This window comes from Cupressus sempervirens, chromosome 3 (assembly GCF_028749045.1).
Source record: "Cupressus sempervirens isolate cs-2001-9-10 chromosome 3, ASM2874904v1, whole genome shotgun sequence".
Lineage (NCBI taxonomy): Eukaryota > Viridiplantae > Streptophyta > Pinopsida > Cupressales > Cupressaceae > Cupressus > Cupressus sempervirens.
In genome coordinates, this window is record NC_143120.1 from 462,897,902 (window position 1) to 462,904,499 (window position 6,598).

A 6,598-nucleotide genomic window follows, 5' to 3' on the forward strand; every position below is an offset into this window, starting at 1 on the left:
TATATGATGTAAAACATATTTTTGTTGATTCTTTTAAGATTCAGAAGGATCAAGCATTGATCATTATAATAATCTACTAAATGCTCAAGGTACATTGGTCAAGCTTCAGGTAGCTGACAGCAACATGAGATCCAAATTGATCTCTATTCAGGCAATGTTGATACCTCATTTGGAGGTCATGCAGAGAGAACTAAAAATAGCCTAGGATCTTATCATAGAAGATCATTATCTTCTAATGGCTGATAGTTTAGTTGATTTAGCTACAAGATTATAGATGCAGAGTAATTTTTTAGAGGCAGCAAGACTCACATGGGATCATGCACTATCCATGATTACCACAGTTCACAAGGAATTCATTAAAACATATGGATTACTTCCACCCATTCAACCCCAGCAGCAGTGACATATAGTGTTCAAAAATAAGGGGGAAAGAGATGTGAAGATGGGCAAAGAGAATTGAAGAGAGACAAAGAAAACGTGATGTGAACAAGATGCAAAAGCAAGGTAAAAGAAGAAGTACAAATGCACAGTGTATAGATTTAACTAAAGGTGGAATGGTTATGTTATTCATTTTTTTATTGGTTTTGCATTGTTCATAAGCCATACGACTTAGGGGGAGCTCATTATCAAATTGTATTGTAACAATATAAATATGACAGTGTTTTTTCTACTAATGTCAAAGTGTGACATTGTTGGTATCTCTAACCATTATTATCTATTAGTGTCAACTACTTAGTCATTTACAAGGCAGATTCAGACGGTCATCATTGTGATCAAGCTACTCTATACAGGTTGAGTCATGTACATAAGTAAGTATGTACCTATCTCTATAGGAGTCAAGTAAGTTTTTGAGTCACCGAGTATTTTTGTATATGAGTCGAGCTCACCAGCAATTGAGAAAGTTTTGAGAATACAAGTATCGAGTTACGTAGTATGTACTAAGCATAACAAAGGTCAAGCAATAACAATGTCGAGCATCATAAAATAATAAATGCCGAGCTATGCAAAGTTTACATGAAAGTTGGGAATGGAACAAAGTTTTAGGAAAAATGATTATCAGGCCAACTTGGAAGGGATATTTAACTTTTGAAGAGGTTGTTATAGAACATTTAATACTTCCAAAGGTTGTTACAAAAAATTTACATGTTTTGGATCACAAATCCCTATGTTGTGTGTTTGACGATTAGGATGAAGAGGCAAAACATGGAATCATCTAGAAAAGTATTTACAAAAATCTTTAAATAGTGATGGTCTTAACCTAGATCATACACATGCTAGGAGAGAACGAGATGAAAAGATTTTATGTGCGAACATGAAGCTATTCACATAAAAGAGTTGAGATCATATTAGAAGTCATTAAAGGTTTCTGTTATCATCTAATAGAATGAGTGACCTAGTCATTATAGTGAAGTGAAAGCATAAGAAAAGCATATCAGATTAGAGGAGAGGATCAATTAGCAAGGAAAAGACTTGAAATCAACTTACAGAGGAAATTGAGAGTCAAATACTAAATCATTTTTAACAAACTTGAAGGTAAATCTCTTTAAAAAGTGTTCTTAACATATCTTTGTAAATCTCCTAATAGAATCCTTGTTTTTTTGTAAGTGTTAAATCCTCTAACAAAGTGAGACCTAGCAGTCTCTTAAGTCTTTCATAGGGTAGACCCCTTGCAGTGTAGATCATATTTTACGGTCAAACATTGTAACCTTAATTGGTTAACTTTATTACTATAGTAGTGAAGATTTGTGGGTGTCATCCCCACCCCAGTTCTACCTTCACCTTGGAGGGTTTTTGGGTAACAAATAGTGTTATGTGTTTTACTTTAATGCATGTGATTGATCAGACTAATATGTTACAACAGATTTACATTATTAGTTTTACATGCACAAGTTATTGATATATGCGGATGAATCTGAGAAAAGAAAAAAGTATTCTAGATTTCTGATTCACCCCCCCCCAACCAATATCTAGTTTATCATGTTTATTCCTCCATCAATCAACAATTATATAATATAATAATTATGCCTATATTATTATCAGTATAAATTACATAAATAAATGCATATAAATCTTGAAGAAATAATATAGTTCACTTTGCTTCTTATCCTAAATATTAAATAAAAAAGAGTATGATGAAATAGCCAATATATAATTGTTTAGTTAGTTTTTATTTTATGGTTTGTATTTTATATATAATTTAACTCATTTTTAGAAATGTATTAACTTGTAAAAATAATATAATAGTAGATGGAAGATAAAGGTGGAAGGGTCAGTAGTGTTTAATGCCATCTGGAAAGCATGGGAGAAAGTGAGACATTGGGTGGCAAGGCCTAGAATCACAGATAAATAGGGAAAATTGTGTGGGGAGAAATATCCATGGTGGAACCTAGAAAGAAAAGGGAGGCCTCTTTCTCTGTTATAGGGTTGTTCAACCAAAGCTTGGTACAAAAATGGTATTCATTCCTTTAGTGACCTCATAGTAGATGAGAACCTTTCTACTTGGGAGACTCATCTTTTAGATTTAATATTGTAAGAATTTTGGTATAGTGATGATACCATGTAAGAATTTGGTATAGCTCTGATACCATGTAAGAATTTTCCTTAGGGAAACATTCACCCAGGAACTAAGAACTCGAACACAAGCACAACTGTAGACCAAAAATGCATTTGATCAATTAATAAGAGTATGTCCTAATACATTGCTTTGTTTAGTATATGATGTATGTGATGTTCAAACACCCTAGGAGTGCCTGTATATAAAGGCCTCTTAGGAAGCACCTAGAATGTCTCTAGAAAGAACCAGGAGATAAGATAAGCATCACGACAACTAAGCACACACCTTATCCAACATTCTAGATGAGTAGATAAGAATGAGAAGGTTGTAGAAACCATGTGCTTAATTAGTGTGCTAACTCCTATGTTGTAGAGACCATGTGCATAAAAGAGGTGCAGACTCCTGTGTTGTCAACATGACAACTCACAAGAGTGCACATACTCCTAGGTGGCTAATAAATAAATAATAAAAAAATGCATTAACCTATGTAAACTTAAGTAAGTGTAAATAGTGAATACTTATTTACACCAACACCCCCCCTTAAGTGCAACTTAGGGCAATGCACTTAACTTCACAAGAACTAGAATGAAATACATGATGGGTCCCAGCTACTAGGCCATGTTAAGTACCCATGTACATAATGGTATGCAAATGTCCCATAAAGTAGGGAAAGAGGGAAAACCTCGTGGGAAAAACCCTTCCCCTAAAAGAGAGCTGAAAAGGGATGCATGGATGGATGGAGTAATCAAGATCCCCCCATTACGACATACATCCAGTAAATACAAAAGAAAAATGGAGAAGGACAAAAACTCTAAGAGAAAAAAATCCCCCCCAAAAAAGGAGAGGGAGACGAGGTAGTCCCCCCCTAAAAGTAGTGTGTCGATCAATGAGAAATGCCCCAATGAAGAAGTTGATCCATGTTCGTTATATGATGTTCCTCCCCTTTGGAAGAAACAAAGGAAAGGGTACCTATGAGATATGTCTTCTAGATGGAGAAGGAATCTCTATGATGACTAGTGTCACTGAAACCTGTTCAAAAGTCCCTGTGTTGATACTGATAATAGCTTCCTCCAAAACCATTGAAGAGAAGTACCTATCAAATAAGGCGTGTGGAAGAACCTATCTCAAGAAACCAACAATCTTCTCAAATGTAAAAAAGACCTCATGTAGATGTTGTAAATGAGAATCCACAATCACGCCAACCTGGAAGGATTGATCGTGTAGAGAATGGAATTAAGGGTCAGAGTGGTCCCTCGTAATGACTGTAGAAGAATCCTCCTTAGCAAAGAGAAGTGATAAATCATCATAAAAGTCTCCCATATCTGTTGTGTGTGACTCCAACAAGAGAGCTGAAATGTTCGACAAGAAATCATCACCTAGAAGACCATGTGTCTTTCACTATGGTAAAGGATGAAGTATCCACCTCAAAAAGAAGACAAATGTCATCAAGAATGTCTCCCACATCTTCAATGTGAGACTCCATGAACAAGCCTACAATTACAGGAAGGAAGTTGTCACATGAAGGTAGAGTAGGAAGACATATAGTGTCCTGCTGCACTGAATTTGAAGCATCTATGGTTGGAACTGGATCAGTAGGAGCAACAAGAGTTGGAGGTGTGATCTCATCTGAAGAGGAGTCAGCTGCAACTAGAGGTATGAGATCTTTTGGGAATAGAGGAATGTTTGGATCTCCATAGGTCTTCCAAAGATGCATCCAATTATCATAATGATCAGACAACTTAAGGTTAATCAATAAATCCAAAACCTCATAATCCATATATAGAAAGAGAACAATACCAATGAGGGTAGAAGTCTCAAGATCGTATTCAAGTCCTCTTGCATATGGTAGTGCATTGTGCTGACTAAGAAATTTGATAGTAATTTGACTCCATTCCTGATAGTTATCTAGGTGCAAATAGATCAAATCTAACTCTTCCATGATGGATCAATCAATGTAACCCCCCAAAAATCAAAGAAATCAAAGAACCCCCCTAATGAATGATTTAGGCACTTGGTAGCCACTTGCCAATTTAGGGCCTATTTTTGAAAGTAGTATTCCTGTCCATAGAACTTATAATTTGATTGCAAATCTAGAAAGTAGAAAAAAAATGCACTTTCAAAAAAAATGGAACCTGATTTGGAGTGCAGATGAGCCTATACTAAGCATTTTAAGTGGCAAAAAAATGAGATTTTGGAGTTGCAGACAGATTTAGGAAGATCTCAAACAACCTACACCATTGTGTAGATCATGAAATTCTACCCCAAAACAAAAAAAAATTGCTCGCAAAAAGAAGTTCGTACAAGGGAGATATCGCTGTTTGAAAATCATTATTGCTATTATTTTTTCTGAATCGTCGTCGCACCTCCAAAACCAAATGGCTCTAGATTTTGCTTCAGATGTCTGATTTGGATGAAACAAAATCTAATCTCGGGGTTTCTAGACCTTCTAAATGTGATGCAAATATCTGATTTGCACCAGCAAGCTTCAATCTTCACCTGCAAAAAATCTCTCCTATGGCTCGATGGCCAAAAAAAATTCAAAAAATAATGCAAATCCGAAAAAAATAGAAGAGATGCAGATGAAAAAAAAAAAGCAGATTTGAAAATTAAATGTACAAATCTGAAATGATCATACCAATTCTGCAATTCAATCCTTCGAGTGCCAGTTTGCAAAAAAATTTGCCTCACAATTGACTTTGGCCTAGGGTAAGCAACTTTATAGCCGATTTTTACATAATCAGAATTCCAAATGCAATGGTGAGGTCAGATCTTGATCTAGACACTCCTAATGACAACAATACTCCATATTTGGGCTGCGGTGCTGAAGCAAGAAGATGGTCTCGAACGGCTATGTGATGAGAAAATCTCCAAGAGGTCTAATACCATGTAAGAATTTGGTATAGCTCTGATACCATGTAAGAATTTTCCTTAGGGCAACATTCACCCAAGAACTAAGAACTCGAACACAAGCACAACTGTAGACCAAAAATGGATATGATCAATTAATCAAAGTATGTCCTAATACATTGCTCTATTCAGTATACGATGTATGTGATCTTCAAACACCCTAGGAGTGCCTGTATATAAAGGCCTCTTATGAAGCACCTAGAATGTCTCTAGAAAGAACCAGGAGATAAGATAAGCATCACAACAACTAAGCACACACCTTATCCAACATTCTAGATGAGTGGATAAGAATGAGAAGGTTGTAGACACCATGTGCATAAAAGAGGTGTAGACTCTTGTGTTGTCAACATGACAACTCACAAGAGTGCACATACTCCTAGGTGGCTAATAAATAAATAATAAAAATATGCATTAACCTAAGTAAACTTAAGTAAGTGTAAATAGTGAAAACTTATTGACATCAACAAACACACCTCCCCCCTCCCCCCCCCCGCCCCCGCCCCCCCCCCCCCCCCCCCCCCCCCCCAATCCCAAAAGATAACCTATGTTTTTGTGAGAGATGCCTTGCTTAAGGCCAGAATCCCCTATGAATGTGGTAATGATGTAGATAGACTTCCTCTCCTTAGTTGGCCTGATGGCTCAAAGCTCTATACCACCAGGGTCAAATACCTTTACAATTCTCTTTATGACAATAATGATGTTTTTTACTACCTTAACACCAAATAGAATTGCAAGTTAGAGCCTAAAAGTTGGACCAAGCATCTGTCAGCTATTTGGCATCGTAATATGGAACCCAAGATACAATTTTGTAATATGGAAAGGCTTATAACATAAACTCCCGCTTTATAATAGTGATGGAAATCCCTTCACATGTTCCTTCTGCTCCTTGCCTAAAACCATGTCCCACTTGTTTTCTAAGTGTGGTTCTGCCAAAGGGGTTTGGAATTGGTTTGGTGTCCAAACTGAGTCTGAATTGCTTGCATTCCTTGCTATCAGTGGGGTGTGTCCCTAGCCTCCCCAAACATCTTAACAAATTTTGGGCCATTTTCTCTTCTTATTTCTTTGGTCTATTTGGCTTATTAGGAATGATGATATATTTAAAGATAGGAATAGAATCCTTATGGAGTCTCTGAAGAA